Here is a 20,651-nt window from a genome sequence, read left to right as displayed (position 1 = left end):
ACTGATGCAATACTTGGCTTACAACCTAAACAATGGGAAGTTCCTCTCTAATAATGGTCACATTATTATAACCCCAATTCTAAAAAATTGTAAAGTATCCTCAGCCCTAATATCCAACTATAGACCGGTAGCTTCCATTCCATTTATTATAAAAATTATGGAGGGATTGGTTCACACCCAACTGATGGGTTATCTTGATCAATTCTCTCTCCTCCATGAAACTCAATCTGGTTTTAGGCCATTATTCAGTACGGAGACAGTAATTGCGGCTATCTTAGACAATTTGCACCTACTGTTTAGTAAAGGCCTTAATGCCCTGATAATGCAATTCGATATGAGTTCTGCCTTTGATCTAGTGGACCACATGAAACTGCTGCAATGCCTAGATGCCATTGGTATCCGGGATAAGGTGCTGAACTGGTTCCATGGCTTCCTTATATCCCGCACCTATCAGGTTCGTTTTAATTATGAGCTTTCCGACACCTGGAGCAATCTATCTGGTGTGCCCCAAGGCTCTCCACTATCCCCATTGCTCTTCAACGTCTACATGTCCTCACTGGGCACGAAGCTAACCCAGCTGGGGATAAAACTATTTAGTTATGCAGATGATTTTACGATTATCATCCCATTCACCAATTCTGTATCCGAAACTATTCCCAAACCTTCAGAAGCTATAAACATGATGGAACAATGGATGACAAACTTTAGGCTCAAACTTAATTCAGATAAAACGACTTTTTTCATTGCTTCACCACATCCACTTGACATTAAATCACCCCTCTGTATCAATAACCTTAGTTACCCTATCCAGCCCTCCATAAAGATACTAGGTGTAACTCTGGATCAATGCCTAACCATGAAAGACCAAGTAGATTCCTTAATCAGAAAGGGATTTTTCACTCTCTGGAAACTCAGATCCCTTAAAGCTTATTTTGTTACATCGTTTTTTAGAATCCTAGTCCAATCCCTCGTACTAAGCCTGCTTGACTACTGTAACATCACCTATTTGGCAATTTCCCAAAAAAATATGCGACGCCTACAACTGTTGCAGAATGCGGCAGTCAGACTAATCTTTGGACTAAAAAAATTTGACCACGTGACACCCTACTACCGGCAGCTACATTGGCTGCCGATGAAGGCACGTGTAAAGTTCAAATTTGCCTGTTTCTGCTTTAAAGCATTACACGGACTTGCCCCCAAATACATTACTGACTCTCCTTCTCAACCAACAGACACAAGAGAAGTTCACATTCCAACTTCGTTTCCCCCCAGTGAGAGGTTGCAAACTAAAAAAACACCATGAATTCCTTCTCTCACACCAAGCAGCATCATGGGGTAAAGACCTAGAACAATTACTTTCGCCCTCTACTTATGAGGAATTTAGGAAACGTCTAAAAACACACCTGTTTCTAAAACATCTTGACAACTGATCCACTTATCTCTTTCCTCTCAATAGCGACCTACTGTCCTTTTGATCACTTTTCTCCTCAACAATGAATTTCCTGTCTAATTACTTCTCTTTCTTCTTCCCCTCTTGAAGTCAGTCAATTTGTACCTTTGCTTAATCTTTTGTAAACCGCAGAGAACTTCACGGTATTGCGGTATATAAGCTGTTATTATTATTATTATTCTTGCCCAAAGTAACAGTTCAATAGCCATCTTGCGTTTCCATCTTCTTTTTGTTTAAGCATCTCCTGTGTTTATCCCACACATTTTTTAAATTCATTCACAATTTTAGACTCTGCGTTTTTTTTAGCACAGGCCTGTGCACTGTTCCCGACACTTATATAAACTTTGAGTATTGGAAGCAGTGCAGAGCATTCAGCGTGCCAGCCGGTGCTAAAAACCTCTTACGTAATTTTGTAAAAGGGAAGATTAAGTAGGTATTTAGCAGTGCCTATATAGATACTATTACAGTAGTCAAGGCAGGAAATTAAAAATGCATGTATAGGATAAAGGCCTCAAAAGAAGACTACACCGGAATGGAGCTGATTTAGAGGAAAGATACTTGCCAAGGCTCACAAAGTTGCCCATTTTGCTTTATCATGATTCCTTAGGAGCAAGTTCCTAACAATTTTCAATCTACAATTAAAGAGGAAGTGTGTTACTATGTAGTTATTACAAAGCTGCATTGCATCCATGAGAGTAAGAAATACAGTGGGAGACTAGAGGAGCGTCTTCTTATGTTGTATACCTGAAGTGTGTTTGTTCATTCTGATTCTAAAAGTTCTGGTAGTCGATGATCTGCTGGCCTTGTATTTTGCCTAGTCATACTGTCACAACAAGCCAGTGCAAAACACATTTCACAACCTACTAGAAAGAAAATAGAACATCACACACTAACTTCTGTTAAAACTACGCATACATTTATTAGAAAAGAAAAGATACATCACCTCCGGCCGTGACCCTGAAGCTGTCACTTCAGTGGGAGATCCTGAAGGCATGGAGGTGCAGAAAGAGGAGGAGAATCAGCACCAGTTGACTGCCTACAAGATGTGCCTCTTGCCATGAGAGGCGCGTCCTATAAGTTGTCAGCCGGTGCGGGTGCCCCTCCTCCTTACCAGCATCTCGGGGCACATCTGGAATCTGCTGTGGCACAGAGTTTGTGATACACTGAGCTAAAGCCATAAGTCAGCTAGGCAACGTTCAAAAGAGACAAGTCATGAAACTGTACAATGCTGTTCTTAGACTTACAAGCCCTGGGCCCTTTTACTATAATCCTACCCTTTGAACGTTGTTCTAAGCTGACGAGTAAGAATAACTTGAAACTACAGTGGTAGTATATTTGTATACACAATAGGTTAAGCAACAGTTCCAAAAAGTAATGAAAATCAAAATGAGCCAGTCTAGGACATAGGCAAAATGCATAAAGAATATAACTACACACTAATGTTCTGGAGTAATTCAGTGTCAAGCAAACACACATTATCCCTATAGACAAATATCTTGCCAACTAACATTTCCCACTAATGCAGAAGTTTAGCAGGTGATGTTTGCCACTAGTGTTCTCTGGCACTGATGCAGGAGTACTGTCTATGGGAGAGATGCCTCTCTGGCAGATGGTCTGGAAAAGACAACTAGGCATTGAAAGCTGTAGCCTGGGTCTTAGCAATCTCTTCAGGGCAAGCATCAGGCATAGCATAGCTAAAAGACCTCAGGAGCAAGAATTGGTAGCATGCCCCAGTCTGAGATAATGGTTGCTAGGGACCAAGAGCTCTCTAAGAGGTTCATTGTCATAGTCTTTTGGATTCAGTTCTTCTCTGAAAAACTGATGCTTTCCACGCACCAGGTTCTGAGCTCTTGACCTGAGTCTCAAAACATCTTTAAACGTTACATTAATAAAACGTCCAGCTGTCTTGGCTCTTTCTGTGGTCCCTAGAATGTTTTGGTTCCAAGTTGTCTAAAAGGACCAGCTTGCCCCTAGCAAGACATCAAGCTGGAACATGTAATAATAACAAATTTCAGTTGCATCATCAGTTCTTTGCATCATTTATCACAGAAGTGGACCCTGCTGTATGCACAGTCTCTGAGGAAAAATGTAGAAGATTTTCAACTTCTGTATAAAGGTCCAATTCCTACATTCCCCCCTTCTTTCCAACTGGTGGACATAAAAGTATCTATCAGTCTAGTAGGACGGGTATTTGCTTGCAGTACTATAGTGAAAGTGACCTAACAAAGCATAAATTCAATTACCTCAACACCATATATACTAACACTGTTAAAACAGATCAAACAATGCAATAACCAGTAATATAAGCACTTGAAGTAACAGTAAATAAACATTAACACAATTAGGCAATGAGGAAACAGGGACGTCATTTGAGGCCTAGAGTAGAAATTGTGAAATTCCACAATTACCGCCATAAAATGGAGATTCTGCACCAGTATAGTATTAAGAGGAATACTCTACAGTTTGAGGGCACATTAGTGTGTATCAGCAAGGATTACTCAGCTGCATTAATGGATAAAGACAAAGTTTTCTACCCCCTGTGTGCTAAACTAGTGGAATACAAAGCTCATTTCATGTTTATATGTCCAGCAATTCTTAAAATCCACCATGCTGGAGTCTGGAAATCCTTTGAAATGGCGACAGTGGCAGGAGACTTTATCAACACTACTTTTGGTTAAAGGTTGGGTACTACCTGACTTTGGTAGCCCATCTATGTCTTTATGCTCAGCTGTGGCTTTGGTTTGCTTTGGTGTGGTTGTTGGTAATGTATATTTGCTTGGCATTTTGATTCTTGTATAAATATCTGTGAGTATGCATGGGAGGGCAGAGCCTGTGGCCTAAAGCCTATCTTCCTTTCTGGTTGAGAGAGATATCTTGGGGGTTATTTTGGGGTTGGATGAAGGATAGAGTTGCATTCAGGGAACAGCAGCATAAAAGGAAAATAGGTTCTGTATATTGTTTAGGTGGGTTTTCGTGAGAGCTCTTGATTGATGCATATAATCTCATTCAGTCAGGTGGAGGAGTCTCCAGGGATCAACCAGCCCCAATGATTTACACAAATAATGGAATTTCTTTGGTTTTAGTACCTGGAGCTGTCGAGTTTGAGTGTCATGCAGGCAGCATTGGCAGCTCTTAACACACTATTCTATCGTAAATTTAAATACTGTAGCTATGGGAATAAGACAGGGAGGATGTTAGTGGCAATTACTAAGAACTTGCAAGTCTCCCATTATATTTCACATTTAAAGGGCTCTCGGGCAATCTGCGGACTCGGCCTCAGGAGATTGCAGATTCTTTTTATCAATATTTTGCTGCCTTCTATTTTAGCCCACCACCTTACCGAGGTCCAGACATTGTAGATTATTTAGAAGATGCTGCCATGCCAAAACTTACAGAGACCCAACGGGCAACACTGAATAAGCCAATTCAGGGGCAGGAACTCTTAAAAATGATTCGAGCGATAAAATCTTGTACAGCCCCAGGCTCAGATGGTTTTTCTCCAGAATTTTATAAATTGCTTTCTATGCAGCTCTGTGGCCCTTTAGCAGCATATTATAAACAGGTGCAGGACAGGAGCCAAATTCCATCTTATGCTAATGAAGCTGTCATTGCTCTGATCCCCAAACCCAATATGAAGTGGCATTCCTTTGCCCTATTTCACTTATAAATGTAGACTTGAAAAAACTACTGCAAATTTTGGCATACTGTCTAGTTCCATTTTTGCCCACAATCATCTCGAGAGAACAGGTGGGATTTGTACAAAGTAAACATTCTGTATTGAATGTTCGGCGGGTACTGCTAGTGATGTCTAGGGCACAAGCTCAGAATGTTCCCGGTATTCTTGTAGGCCTTGATACAGCCAAAGCCTTTATAAGGTTAATTGGCACTACTTGTTCCAGACATTGGAATATGTGGGGCTGGGAGATTGGTATTTAAAATCTATGTGCATGCTATACACTAACCCCTGAGCCTCAGTTTTGGTGAATGGACTTCGTACATTGGGCAGGGAACACACCAGGGGTGCCCGTTCTCCCCTTTATTGTTTTATTATATTTAGAGTCATTGATCTGCATGCTCTTAAAAGGTGATGAATTAGTGGGCCTTCCAGAAAGACACTCAAAATTGTGGGTTTTAGCATTTGCTGACGATTTACTACTTACTTTAGCTCATCCTCAAGGATCCCTGTCCCAGCCATTAGAGATCTTGGATGAATTCCATCTATATTCGGGGTTAACTCTCAATAAGCATAAATCACTGGTGATTCCCCTCCAACCTGAAATTCGAAACCACTGGGTGGGCTCCTTTTCTTTGGAGTGGGGCACAACACATTTAATATACTTAGGGATAAAACTACCTCAAGATCTGTCCCAACTTTATAAACTCAGCATTTTACCTCTACTGACCAAGACTACACATAAATTGCTAGCGTGGTGCTCTTACCCCCTCTCCTTGTTAGGAAAAATTGGCCTCTATAACATGATGGTAATTCTCCAGTGGCTTTGTTCTTCATATATTGCCCTACTGTTAACAACGTAAACATTTGATGCTTTTGAACAGAGCTTTAATAGGTTATCTATGGGGGGGGGAGGCTCTTGTATTTCTTTGCTCACCATTATGTTACCCAAAGATCAAGGGGGTTTAGGCCTATTATGCATAGAGAGGTGTGTCAATTATGTCATCTTAATGATTGGTTTTGTAATACTAACTATTTCTCTACAACTGAATTTGAATGTGCTGCTTACTCATAAGAACATAAGTATTGCCATTGCTGGGTCAGACCAGTGGTCCATCGCGCCCAGCAGTCCACTCACGTGGCGGCCCCCAGGTCAAAGACCTGTGCCCTAACCAAGACCAGCCCTACCTGCATCCATTCTGGTTCAGCAGGAACTTGTTCAACCTTGTCTTGAATCCCTGGAGCGTGTTTTTCCTTATAACAGATTCCGGAAGAGCATTCCAGTTCTCCACCACTCCCTGGGTGAAGAAGAACTTCCTTACGTTTGTACGGAATCTATCCCCTTTTAACTTCAGAGAGTGCCCTCTCATTCTCTCTATCTTGGAGAGGGTGAACAACCTGTCTATTCCCTTCATTATCTTGAATGTTTCGATCATGTCTCCTCTTAGTCTCCTCTCTTCAAGTGAGAACAGGCCCAGCTTCCTTAATCTCTCACTATAAGGCAACTCCTCTAACCCTTTAACCATTTTAGTCGCTCTTCTCTTGACCCTTTCAAGTAGTACTGTGTCCTTCTTCATGTAAGGTGACTTGTGCTGGACGCAATATTCCAGGTGAGGGCATACCATAGCTCAGTATAGCGGCATGATAACCTTCTCCGATCTGTTTGTGATCCCCTTCTTTATCATTCCTAGCATTCTGTTCGCCCTTTTCGCCGCCGCTGCACATTGCACAGACGGCTTCATTGATTTGTCGACCAGTACTGCCAGGTCTCTTTCCTGGGGGGTCTCTCCAAGTACCGCCCCAGACATCTTGTATTCGTGTATGGGATTTTTGATACCAACATGCATTACCTTACACTTATCCACGTTGAACCTCATTTGCCATGTCGCTGCCCATTTCTCGAGCGTGGTTATGTCGCGTTGTAGATTTTCACAATCCCCCTGCGTCTTCACTACTCTGAATAACTTCATAGCGTCTGCAAAAATCACCTCACTTGTGGTACCCATTTCCAGATCATTTATGAATATGTTGAAGAGCACGAGTCCTGCGGCACCCCACTGGTGACGTTCTTCCAGTCCGAGTATTGTCCATTTATCCCCACTCTCTGTTTCCTATCCGCTAGCCAGTTTTTAATCCATGTGAGTATTTCACCCTCAATTCCATGGCTCGCAATTTTCCGAAGTAGTTGTTCATGCGGAACCTTGTCAAACGCCTTCTGAAAATCCAGATATACTATCTGCCTGTTTACCCCCTCGAAGAAGTGCAGCAAGTTCTTTTTTGAAGATCGGCGTAACATTCGCCACCTTTCAGTCTTCCGGAATCTTTCCCGATTTGATCTGGGATATCACTCTCTCTGTTACTATAGCTCCTAAAAAAAATTGACTCTCTTCATCAAATATGTCTTGTCCTGGATTTAATAAACCACAATTATCACATCAATCATTGCTCGTTGAATCAACTCTTTTAAAAATTCCCCAGCTCCAGGGTCTATGCCACTGCACCACCAGGACATGAGGGTCGTACTATGGATAAGTTTGAATGCCGTCTTTACCAGAACTGTATGATAGCTAACCAAGTTCTCAGTTACAACATCTACATGTCTTTTTATGTTAAACAGCTCATGAAGAAGTTGGCTAATTTTGAGTGGTATATTCCATATTACCAGAATTTCAACAGACTACTCACAGTCTACTTCAAACACGAAAATTTATGGCAAGAACAGCATTCGATGCATTTGAGATAGCATCCAGAGTATCAGCAATGGTGCGAGTCTCAGACATGGATATTAATCTTCAAGACCAGTTAGCAAACATTCCTTGTCTTAGTGAAGAACTCTTCAGTGACAATGTGAAGGATGCTACTCAAAGACTGAATCGGCATGAGCAGAGTTGGAATACTTTAATAGGATCTAAGACTAAAGCTCAACCATGTAAGCCTTCTCAAAGATCTACTACTTCCTATAAGAGGCATTATCCAACAACATCCTCTTCTTCTAAGCCTCCACCACAGAAGAGGCAGAAACAGAGGCCTCAGAAGCCCCAGCTTTTGGCTCCTCAGAAACCAGCCCAGTCTTTTTGACATGCTTTTAGAGAGCATAGCCAAAATTCCTCCTTTTCACCCTCTTCCTCTTGGCGAGTGAGTGCATCATGACAAGGTGATTCTCAGGACCCATCCTAAATTCCTCCCAAAAGTAATCACAGAATTTCACCTAAATCAATCCATTGTGCTTCCAGTTTTTTTTCCCCCCAAAGCTTCATTCTAATCCTGGAGAAACAGCTCTACACATTTTGGACTGTAAATGTGCCTTGGCATACTACATGCAAAGCCACACAGGACTTTACCTCAACTGTTCATCTCTTTTCACCCTAACAGATTGGGCCTGCCTGAAACCAAGAGAACTATTTTCTTCTGCTATGCTCAGGCTGGGCTGCAGCTTGAGGGACATGTTACAGCACACAAGGTCCAAGCTATGGCAGCATCAGTGGCCTGTTTGCATTACACTCCTATTGAAGATTTTTGCAAAGCAGTTTCTTGGTCCTCAATTCACACATTCACATCTCACTACTGTCTAAAATCCTATTCCAGACAAGATAGTCATTTCAGCCAAGCAATATTACAGAATTAATTTTCTTCTTAATGGCCAACTCTCCCTCCATCCCATTACAGTAAGCTAGGGAGTCCCACATATGAGAATATGCTGCCTACTTGTCCTAGGATAAAGCACAGTTAGTTACCGTAACAGGTGTTATCCAGGGACAGCAGGCGGATATTCTCACATCCCTCTCACCTTCCCTGGTTGACTTCTTAGCTTGCTTACGGAACTGAGGTACTGTAGGCAGGAAGGTACTCACACATGCGCGGTGCGGGCAGTCACAAAGTTTCTAAAAACTTAAAGTAGCAATGCACTTTTGACACTGTCCATACCGGGCTCCGTGGATGACGTCACCCACATGTGAGAATATCTGCCTGTTGTCCCTGGATAACACCTGTTATGGCAAGTAACTATGCTTTCTGGACCCCAGGTCACCAAGTTCAAAATTCCATGTCCTTTTCACAGATACCTGTCCAAAACAATCTCCTCTGGCCTCTCATGATGCAGAAAAGAAAAACCAATTACTCTTTAGGTCTTTCTTCCTGACTAAAATCCTTCAGGGCACTCAGAAGCACCATTATCCATTCCACAAAGTTACAAATTGTTGAACTCTCCCCTTTTCTTTCCTATCCAGAAGCCTAAGCAGTTCGTATATATACTCTCTCTTCCATTATGCTCCTATTATTCTACTGCTCTCCATCATTAACCCAGGCTCAGTGGAACTCCTACGTACATAAATCTATGTCTCTTAAGAGTCACAAAATCAACCAAATCAACCTTCTGAACTTCCTAGCATTAGCTGAAATGTAGAATCAGCAACTTAGACAGGGAATGCCAATCTGTGAGCTAGCTAAATCTATTTATTACAAGGCTTCAAGGCTGAGTTTCCAATGCAACGTGCAGATAACTGTATTTTTTTTAATGTATTCACTTAAGTTTGATTCATTCACAATCTCAGTTTTCATATCATCGGTAACAATTGTCACACCTGTAAATTCAAGAAATCGTCAACATTCCCCTCTTGTAACAAGACTCTGTCTGTTACATATACGCTAGCTAGTAAGTTGATATCCCTCACTCACAAAGATTTGTATGCAGAGGATGTTGAGACCAGGTAGGGTGACGTGACAACTTAAGCTCAGTGGCGTACCTAGGGTATGTGGCACCTGGGGCCCATCATTTTTTGACACCCCCCCCATGTAAAAAAATATTTTTTGTAATAACCATGAAACGGAATAAATGGTCAGAATAGAAACAGGCAGTGAAAATTTTCTTTTATTGAACCTCATATATGTAACCATTATTCCAAACATAACATAAATTATGTCTGAATTGTCATGACATCAGAAGTACATATGGAGTAGTTGCAGGTGATGCTTGGGACAGTTCTGATTGTGTTAGTTCGGTTTTATGTGTTTTTTGAATAGAAGGGTTTTTATTTCTTTTTTGAAGGTTTTGTAGTCTGTGGTCGAGGTCAATAGGTTGTAGAGTTGGAGGGTCGAGTGTTGCAGCTCGAATGGCTAGGAGGTTGTCGAACAGTTTTTTCTTTTCATGTTTTTGGTTGGAGGGTGTGTGAATGGTGTGTGAATTCTCCTATGTCTGGTTGAGGTGGATTGAATTATTTAGCTGAAGAAATTAGTTACCCCCCTCCCCACCCATTCCACACACATTAATTCTCTTCCATTTTTGTTCCCATTATAAAAAACACTGATAAGTTCCCAGAAAAAAATACATTAAAATAAGAAGTGAAAACAAAGGCCCCTACAGATGAGAACATAACATAAGAATAGCCTAACTGGGTCAGACCAATGGTCCATCATGCCCAGTAGCCCATTCTCATGGTAGCCAATCCAGGTCACTAGTACCTGGTCAAAACCCAAAGAGTAGCAACATTCCATGCTACCGATCCAGGGCAAGCAGACACTTCACCCATGTCTTAATAACAGACTTTGGACTTTTCCTCCAGGAATTTGTCCAAACCTTTCTTAAAACCAGCAACGCTATCTGCTTTTACCATAACTTCTGGCCACTTCATTTTTAAGCTTAGATCTTTCCTTCCAAACAGAGACCTTGCTAGATATCAAATACAGAAAGGACAAGGTAACTTCACAAGGACTTAGCTGTGCAGGAAATGTGAATCTCCTCATACACCTACCATATAGTGCAAAAATGTGCAAAGGTCTGTTTTTTTCTTTCAATCACTACATAGCTTAATGCCGCATAAGCAGCGCTGTTACAAACATATTCTGAAGGTCAATACTAAGGTTAACAAAGTTTCCTTCCTTGGACCACAAGGAGATATTGACAAGCCACTGGAAGAGATCCCAAAACAACTATCCAGGCACAACACCCAAAGACCCACTCAGTGTGTGAACCAGTTGAGTGGAGTGGACTAACTGGGAGGTGGAAATGGGCCCAGAGTTTTCTCAGCAGAATTTCCCAGACCACCTCTTCCTCTCAACACATTGACATGCTGCCACCACCACCACCATTAGGAACACTTCACCAGGTAGGCCAGCAATGCTTATAAACTTTATAACCTCCACAAATATGGCTGTTTTAATGATAAATATTTTACCAGTATCCAATCAGTATATCAGATAGTAGTGAAGAAACTGGTATATAACAAAGTCAGTTGATTTAATGAGTATGCCTCAGTCCCACCACTCCACCGCTGTGCTATCTCTTGACTGCGGAGATGAAGTGCCACATAAATCTCTCCGCAGTCAAGAGATAGCACAGCGGTGGAGTGGTGGGACTGAGGCATACTCATTAAATCAACTGACATTGTTATATACCAGTTTCTTCACTACTATCTTATAAACTTTATAAAACACATTATTATATTTTCTTATAAAGCACATATTTTAACTGAACTCTCTGACATCCTCAGCCTTGCCATTCACAAAAATAGAAGGAAGAAAAGTTCCCGTTTCCTGCTGTCTCATATCCCCGGCCTATACAATATATTTCTTCTGCAGACCCTTCAAAAGTCTGACCAAATCCTCGTTTCACTTGCATTATAAAGTATTGAGGATGCCATCTCTCCCCAATCCCAGGTCCTAAAGTCTAAGACAGTAGCGCAAACTAGTGCTGCCCGATTCAGGTTAAAAAAAAAAAAAAAAATTTCGATTCGATTCAGCCTATTGAATTGGTTTTTCGATTCAATTTTCATGCCCAATTGGGTGTTTTTTTTCAAACATCCTGGTGGGTTTATTTTATAGCTTTTTCACCCCCCTTTGGCTTCTCATAACCACACTGGCGCTGTGGTGTAAATAAAATAAAGAAACAAAAAGGACTTTTCCTCTCTGTTAAATCCTAGCTCACGTTTGCGGTCTAACACCAGCTCTGGCAGGATACACATTTCAAATCTGACATATTGTAATCACAAAACAGAAAATAAAATTAGTTTTTCTACCTTTTGTTGTCTGGTTATTTTTCAAATCTTGTTGGTCCAAGGCTCTGGTTGTCTTCTGATAACTTGCTTGCCAGGGTCTCCTTTCTTCTTTCTCCGTGCTAACCATCCATCTGCCATCTCTGTCCTCCCCTTCCGTTTCCCTTTCCTCCCCCAGATGTCTGGCATCTTTCCTTTTTTCGTCTCCCTCCACAGATCCACCTTTTCTTAACTACCCTTTCATCCAGCATCTCTCCCTCCTTCCCCACCACCCCAGGGTCCACCATTTCTCCCTTTCTTTTCCCAACTACCCTCCTATCCAGTATCTCTATCCCCCCTCCACACCATCCCTTGTGTCCAATTTCTCTCCCTTTCTGTTCCATCCCTCCCTAAAAACCATGGTCCATCATCTCTCTCCCTTTCCTCTATTTTCAGACCCATTATTTCTTCCCACCCAAAGTCCAGCATATGCGCGTCTCTTTGAACCCCCCTTCCCTCCGTGTACTTCTACATCAGGGCCCCCCCTCCCTGAAGGCCTGTCCCCCTCTTTGAAGGCCTGCACTCCCCCCCGAAGGCCTGTCCCCCCCTTGAAGGCCTGCCTGCCTGCCTGTCCCCCCTTGAAGGCCTGCCTGCATGTGTCCCCCCCCTTTGAAAGCCTGTCTGCCTGTCCCCCCCCCTTGAAGGCCTGCCTGCCTGTCCCCCCCCCCTGAAGGCCAGCCTGCCTGTCCCCCTGGCCTGCCTGCCTGCCCATTCTTCCCCCCCCTTGAAGGCCGGCCTGCCTGCCTGCCTGTTCCCCCCCCTTGAAGGCCAGCCTGCCCGACCCAACCTGAAGGACCGCTCGCCCCCTGACCTCCCAGCACCACCTACGGTATTGAAGCAGCCCACAGCAGGATTGCAATGCCAGCGATCCCTGCGCTGCTTCGGTGCTGCTTCCTCCGCCGCGGTTCCGCCCCCTCCTCTGATGTCAGAGGAGGGGCGGGACCACGGCAGAGGAAGCAGCGCCGAAGCAGTGCAGGGATCGCTGGCATCGCGATCCCGCTGCGGGCTGCTTCTCCGCCTCAAACGGTTGGGGGGGAAAATCCGGACATGGGGGGGGCGTAACTGGACAGCAAGGCTGAGAGCACCCCCTCAGGGCTTGCACCCGGGGCGGACCTCTCCCCCGCCCCCCTATTGGTACGCCACTGCTTAAGCTGTTCTTCCGAGTAGCTAAAGCTGAGAGAAATCATCAGATGTGAACTGAAATGTCATGAATTGAATCAAACAAGGTATAAGAATGCCAATTGTAAATCTTGGCTAGCCAAATGAGAGTTGGACCCCATCCATGAGACAATGTTAAAAGAGATTGTTCCTACTTTCTTAAGTAACTGTAGTCATAATTATTCATAGAAGGATCAATCAAGGTTTGAAATTGTGACTGATAAGAAAAGGCTTCATAATGTAGACATCAAATCTTGTTTAAACATCATTCATCAAGGACATCAGTATTAAGGGCCTATAGTTGGCAATAAACTTCACAATAAGGACATTGCATTAGCCTACAATATTTGATTCCATCACTACAAATAAAGTAGTTCCTTATTCAAACAGCCTAAAATACTGTTCTTATACTCATGGACATTTAAAAATATTATAGGATTCCTTGGGAAATAAGTTTACAAAACTCTTCACTTCAAGAAACATTGTTCCTGTGTTCTAAGACAGCTGTGTCCAGTAAAGATTTGATCACTGGATATCTTCAAGGTATCCCACATCGTCCTCTCAGGAGTATGAGGTTTCTTATGTATTCTCAACATCCATTAAATAAAATATATTATCTTCCACAAACCACTAGAGCTCGGGAAACATTGGAGGGAATTAATCCAGATATACCGCAATTGGATGTTAACATCATATCAGCTATTTTGGAAGAGTCTATTATCCCAGGTCAAGCAGGCAGGTATTCTTACTAATGGGTGACGTGATCCAACGGAGCCCTGATGCGGACGCTTCTTTGATGAAAATTTGAAGTTTCGAGTTGCCCACACCGCGCATGCGCGAGTGCCTTCCCGCACGATGCACCGGGCGTGTCTCCTCAGTTCTTACTTTTTCGCGGAGCCGAGAAGTCCGTCTTCGACTCTGCGCAAAGTTCCTTCGCTTGTGCCTTCTAAGTCCGCGGTTTTGATTTTAATTGATTGTAATCGCTGATTTTCATCGTGTTTTATTGTTTAAAAAAAAAAAATTTTTCTTCGTACCGTTCGACCGGGCAGGCAACGTGGCTGCAGCCCCACAGCTTCGATCTTGCGGCGGAGCTTTTTCGGCCTATGTCCCGGCCTATCACCGGTTTTAAAAGTGTCCAAGTGCCAGCGCTCAATTTCGCTAACGGACTCTCATCGACGCTGTGTTCGGTGTCTCGGGCCTGAACACATCCCGAAATCGTGCCGGCCTTGCTCCACACTCACCGCACGTGCTTTCAAGCGCCGTTGCGTCCTGTGGGAATTGCTCTTCATGGAGTCCTCGACGGATTCGTCGACTTCAAAGGGACCCGCAACCTCGACATCCGCAACTCCACAGCCTTCCACCTCTGTGGCGCCAAGTCTCATCAAGCCCGCCTTGTTTGTTCCGGCTCAGACTCCAGTGCCTGCTGCGATGCCTTCCTCAACCTCCTCAGGTCAGGTAGCCCAGCAGCCCATTCCCCCAGTAGTGTTGAAAGTGCCCAAGGCCTCGAAGTCCAAGCACTCACACGCTGCTCCGAGGGAACGCGAGGCCCGCGCAGGTGGTCCCATTTCAGATGCGGATCTATCCTTGCCGGCCTCGTTCCAGACCATGTTACAGAAGCATTTCATCGAGCTCTTTACCACGATGGGGCCTCAGCTTCTCTCCCAAATCCAGCCTGGGTACGCGGAGGTCTCCCGCGAGGTCAAGCCGCCTCCAGTGCCTCAGTGGGGAACACACTCTCAACAGGGAGCAGAGTCTCTGCGAGTGTCTGGTCTGGCAACAATGCATGCATCGCAAGGAGAAGAGTCTTTGCCTATGCCACCTTTGGAACCAATACACTCGATGCAAGGAGCAGAGTCTTTGCGAGTGCCTCCGTTGGAGCCAATTCATTCAATGCAAGGAGCAGAGTCTTTGCGAATGCCTCCATTGGAACCGATCACACCGACGGGGTTCGAGCCTCTACGGCAGCAACCCGTGCTTCGATCGACCGCTTCCAGCCCCATCCACTACCTGGGGGCCTCAACGAAGCCTGCCTCGCCTCGTTCATCGAGGCCAATCTCTCGACACCGATCGAGGCATTCCTCGAGACACTCATCCAGGCATGCCTCGCCTCGGCCGAAGCAAGCATACTTGGAGTATTCACCTCCACTGATGCCAGAACTCGAGGGCACAATGGGATCTATCTCACCATCTCGATCCCTGTCCCCAGCGGATCCGGAAGCCTCGACCTCATCGAGCCCATCACGAAGCCAGGCAACGGCAGACCAACTGTCCTTCTTCTCGTTCCTTCAGCAGATGGCTGAGGACATGGACATTCTACTGGATATGGGTTCCAAATTTTCAAAGGAATACCAGGAGGCTATACGCGTCCCTCAACCACCCGCTGAGTCCCTTAAGCTTCCGTTGCACAAGCTTCTGGACCAAACCTTCGCTCGATGCCTCGAGACACTCTACTCCATCCCTGCGGTCCCGAGTAAACTGGACACCAGGTACCGCACGGTCCATCGTAAAGGGTTTGACAACTCTCAACTCTCCCACCAGTCCCTGTTGGTGGAATCATCGTTGAAGCGATCCCATCCCTCCCAGGTCTACGCCGCCGTCCCGCCTGGCAGAGAAGGGAAAACCATGGACCGATTCGGCAGGAGAGTTTACCAGAACTCCATAATGGCCTCGAGAGTTCTGAACTACAACTTCCACTTTACAACATATTTGGAGTTCCTTCTGTCAGTATTCCAGAAGTTTATGCCCTACGTGGACACAAGGGCACATTTCGAGTACCAAGAAGCGCTGGTCTCGCTGTCCCAGCTCCGGGTACAGTTGATGCAGTCCTCGTACGACGCCTTTGAGCTCGCGGCTCAGGCAATAGCATGTTCAGTGGCCATGTGCCGGCTGGCATGGCTGAGGACCATCGACATGGATCCCAACCTCCAGGACAGGCTCGCAAACGTTCCCTGCGTCGGCACCAACCTCTTCGACAAGTCCATTGAGGCGGTAACCAAGAAGCTATCGGACCATGAGCAATCCTTCCAGTCCATCTTACGTCCAAAGCTCAGGCCTACTCCCCCTCGCCAGCCACGTCCACCGTTGGTACCAGCGGCGTTATCATCCAAAACAGGCTCCCCCCAGCAGACAGCCTGTGAAGAGACAGCACCCGCAGAAACACCAGCATAAGCCTCAACTACCGGCTGCACCTAAGGCTCCCCAGCCCTTTTGACTGTCTCAAAAAGGACATATCCTCCATCGTCCTCCCTTTCTCAGTAAATCCACCCAACGGAGGTCGCCTCCATCATTTCTACCACCGATGGACAACTATCACCACAGACCTCTGGGTTCTCTCCATCATAAAAGAAGGATACTCCCTTCAGTTCCACCAAGCTCCTCTGGAGCACCCTCCAAGAGAGTATACTTCCAACTTGAGCCAGACCGCCCTTCTTCTTCAGGAAGCTCAGGCCTTGTTACAGCTGGGGGCTGTCGAACCGGTCCCCCAGGACCAACAGAACAAGGGGTTTTACTCCCGATACTTCCTTGTCCCGAAGAAGGCGGGTGACCTGCGACCCATTTTGGACCTCAGGGTACTCAACAAATATCTGGTCAAAGAAAAGTTTCACATGCTGACCCTGGCATCATTGTACTCCCTCCTCGAGCAGAACGACTGCTCGTTGGATCTCAAGGAGGCCTACACTCACATTCCAATTCATCCAGCCTCCCGTCAATATCTCAGATTCAGTGTGGGATACCTTCATCTCCAATACCGAGTGCTCCCCTTCGGCCTGTCCTCGTCACCCAGAGTCTTCACCAAATGCCTGGTTGTGGTGGCCGCAGCACTCAGGAACCATGGCCTCCAGGTGTTTCCTTACCTGGACGACTGGCTCATCAAGTATTCCACATCTCAGGTAGCCGCTCTCGCGATCTAGAAGACAATTTGGTTACTGCAACACCTGGGATTCGAGATCAACTTCCCCAAATCCCATCTGCAACCTTCCCAGATTCTTCCCTTCATTGGAGCGATTCTGGATACTACCAACTCAGAGCGTTCCTCCCTCCCCCACGCAGGGATGCTCTTCTTCACCTTTGCCACTCAGTGTCCTCTCGCCCGTCCATCTCAGCGAGACAAATGATGATCCTTCTAGGCCACATGGCCTCTACAGTTCACGTGATTCCGCTTGCCAGACTTCACCTCAGGATTCCCCAATGGACCCTGGCGTCCCAGTGGTCCCAGACATCCGACCCTCTGACTCGCCTCATCAGGGTCATTCCTGCTCTGCAACAGTCTCTTCGCTGGTGGATGCTCTCCTCCAATCTATCCAGAGGCTTGCTATTCCACACCCCCCCGTCATCAGAAAGTCCTCACGACCGATTCGTCGACTTATGCTTGGGGGGCTCACCTAGATGGCCTCCGTACCCAGGGCCACTGGACCAGCACCGACCGCCAGTGCCACATCAATCTCCTGGAGCTCAGGGCGATCTTCAACGCCCTCCAGACCTTTCAACATCTCCTTCGCGACCAGGTTGTCCTCATCTGCACAGACAACCAGGTCGCCATGTACTACAAGCAGGGAGGCACGGGATCGGCCTCCCTCTGCCAGGAAGCTCTGAAGGTGTGGGATTGGGTAACTCGCAACAACACCTTCCTCAGAGCGATCTACATTCAGACAATGCCTACAGGCAGACAATGCCTTAGCAGATAGCTTGAGCCGCCCTCTCCAACCTCAACGAGTGGGCTCTCAACTCCACGCCGCTTCACCACATCTTCTCTCTGTGGGGAATGCCTCAGATAGACCTCTTTGCAGCCCCTCACAACTTCAAATTGCCTCACTTCTGCTCCAGGATCTACAACCCTCAGTGCCTCGAGGCAGATGCATTCCTCCTGGACTGGACAAATCGCTTCCTATATGCGTTTCCTCCATTTCCTCTCATTCAAAAGACCCTGGTCAAGCTGAAGTCAGACCATGCCACCATGATCCTGATTGCTCCACGGTGGCCCAGACAACCTTGGTACTCCCTTCTACTTCAACTCAGCAGCAGGGAACCATACCTTCTGCCAGTTTTTCCATCTCTGCTTACATAGCATCAGGGATCTCTGCTTCACACCAATCAGCAGTCTCTACACCTGACAGCTTGGTTCCTCTCAACGTAACCCCCCTACAGTTTTCCCAACCTGTGAGGGACGTCCTGGAAGCTTCACGGAAGCCAGCTACTAGGCAATGCTACCACCAGAAATGGACTAGATTCTCTGTTTGGTGTGTCTCTCAGCGCCAGGAGCCTCAACACTCCCCTTGTCTTCGGTTTTGGACTATCTTTTCCACCTGTCTCATTTTGGCCTCAAGTCTTCCTCGATACGAGTCCATCTCAGTGCAATCGCTGCTTTCCATCAGCCTCTTCAAGGGAAACCTCTATCTGCTCATCCTGTGGTTTCAAGATTCATGAAAGGACTGTTCCATGTCAATCCTCCCCTCAAACCGCCTCCAGTGGTTTGGGACCTCAATGTTGTTCTTTCACAACTTATGAAGCCTCCATTTGAACCTCTTCACATGGCTCACCTGAAGTATCTCACTTGGAAAGTGGTGTTTCTCACTGGCCTCACTTCTGCTCGAAGAGTCAGTGAGCTACAAGCCTTGGTTGCGGACCCACCTTTTACAGTATTCCATCATGACAAGGTGGTCCTCCGCACGCATCCGAAATTCCTTCCTAAAGTTGTCTCAGAATTTCATCTCAATCAATCCATTGTGCTTCCAGTTTTCTTTCCGAAGCCACATTCTCACCCTGGAGAAACTGCCCTGCATACTCTGGACTGTAAGCGTGCTTTGGCTTTCTACCTAGAACACACCAAACCTCACAGAACTGCTCCCCAACTTTTAATCTCCTTTGATCCGAACAAGTTGGGACGTCCTATTTCTAAGCGCACCATCTCCAACTGGATGGCGGCTTGCATCTCATTCTACTATGCCTAGGCTGGATTGCCCCTTGACAGAAAAATCACAGCCCATAAGGTCAGAGCGATGGCAGCTTCTGTAGCTTTCCTCAGATCAACACCGATTGAGGAGATTTGTAAAGCTGCCACTTGGTCCTCGGTTCATACCTTCACTTCACACTATGTCTGGATACTTTCTCCAGACGGGATGGACAGTTTGGCCAAGCAGTATTGCAAAATTTATTCTCCTAAGTTGCCAACTCTCCCACCATCCCATTCTGGTTAGCTTGGAGGTCACCCATTAGTGAGAATACATGCCTGCTTGTCCTGGGATAAAGCAATGTTACTTACCGTAACAGTTGTTATCCAGGGACAGCAGGCAGCTGTTCTCATGTCCCACCCACCTCCCCTGGGTTGGCTTCTCTGCTAGCTAGCTGAACTGAGGAGGCACGCCCGGTGCATCGGGCGGGAAGGCACTCGCGCATGCGCGGTGCGGGCGACTCGAAACTTCGAGTTTTCTTCAAAGCCGCATCGTGGCTCCGTTGGATCACGTCACCCATTAGTGAGAATAGCTGCCTGCTATCCCTAGATAACAACTGTTACGGTAAGTAACATTGCTTTTCTGACTCTTCATTGAGAGTGACACTTCTGATTTCATTTATTTTCCAACAGGACTTGGATTCCTTTATGAAACTCTATTTCCGCTTATCAAAAGAACTGTTTTATGGTAAAAAGATATGGGTATTCCTGGATGTAACTAAGGTTACCCAGGAAAAAAGGAAACAATTTTTGTCCTTGAGACAGGAGACCAAGGCATTTGGGGCGTCCTTTTTACTGGCGTACCCTTGTAAATGCATAGTAAAATTTGCTCAGGTTAAATATATTTTTTTTCAGCCGGAGCAGCTAAGATCATTTCTGGAGCTAAAGAAAATTGCTGTTGTTTAGCGGAAATTTAATATAAATGCAGAGTATGTTATAGCCTTTCATTGACTAGTTCTTTTTACTTTGTGTTTAACTTCTTAATAATAACTGCCGGTACTCCCCTTCATTTTTTGTGGTCTAAGGAAGCGAGAATTTTATTTTCATATCTGCTTATAAAATGTGATGTTTTAACATTTATTCCTGCTGTATTTCCTTAGCAAGAATGTTAGTTTCTTGTAATATATTGAAAATTTCAATAAATAATTAAATTTTTTTTAAAAAAATATTGTTTTAGGAGATTTCAGTGTACATGTTGATACTCCACATCACCCTCAGTCCAAAATCTTCTTATCATTCTTTCAGATCTTAATCTCACCTAATGGATTTCGTTCCCAACTTACAAAGGGGGGGAGCACTCCTTGGATTTGGTACTCTCACCAACAGACTCCCCAAATCACCCAATTGTTTTCTCTTCTTCTCAGATCCCCTGGTCCGACCACATTATTGTTTACTTCT

At 45.3% G+C, this 20,651-nt stretch overlaps 1 protein-coding gene across 3 annotated transcripts in view; it reads left to right on the top strand.

The window, feature by feature from the left end:
• KAT2A (lysine acetyltransferase 2A) overlaps positions 1–20,651 on the top strand; it is a 380,318-nt gene that overhangs the window by 207,565 nt on the left and 152,102 nt on the right. The gene's annotated exons all lie outside the window — the stretch shown is intronic.

This window comes from Geotrypetes seraphini, chromosome 10 (assembly GCF_902459505.1).
Source record: "Geotrypetes seraphini chromosome 10, aGeoSer1.1, whole genome shotgun sequence".
NCBI classification, from domain to species: Eukaryota; Metazoa; Chordata; class Amphibia; order Gymnophiona; family Dermophiidae; genus Geotrypetes; species Geotrypetes seraphini.
This window is presented reverse-complemented; position numbering and strand designations above follow the sequence as displayed.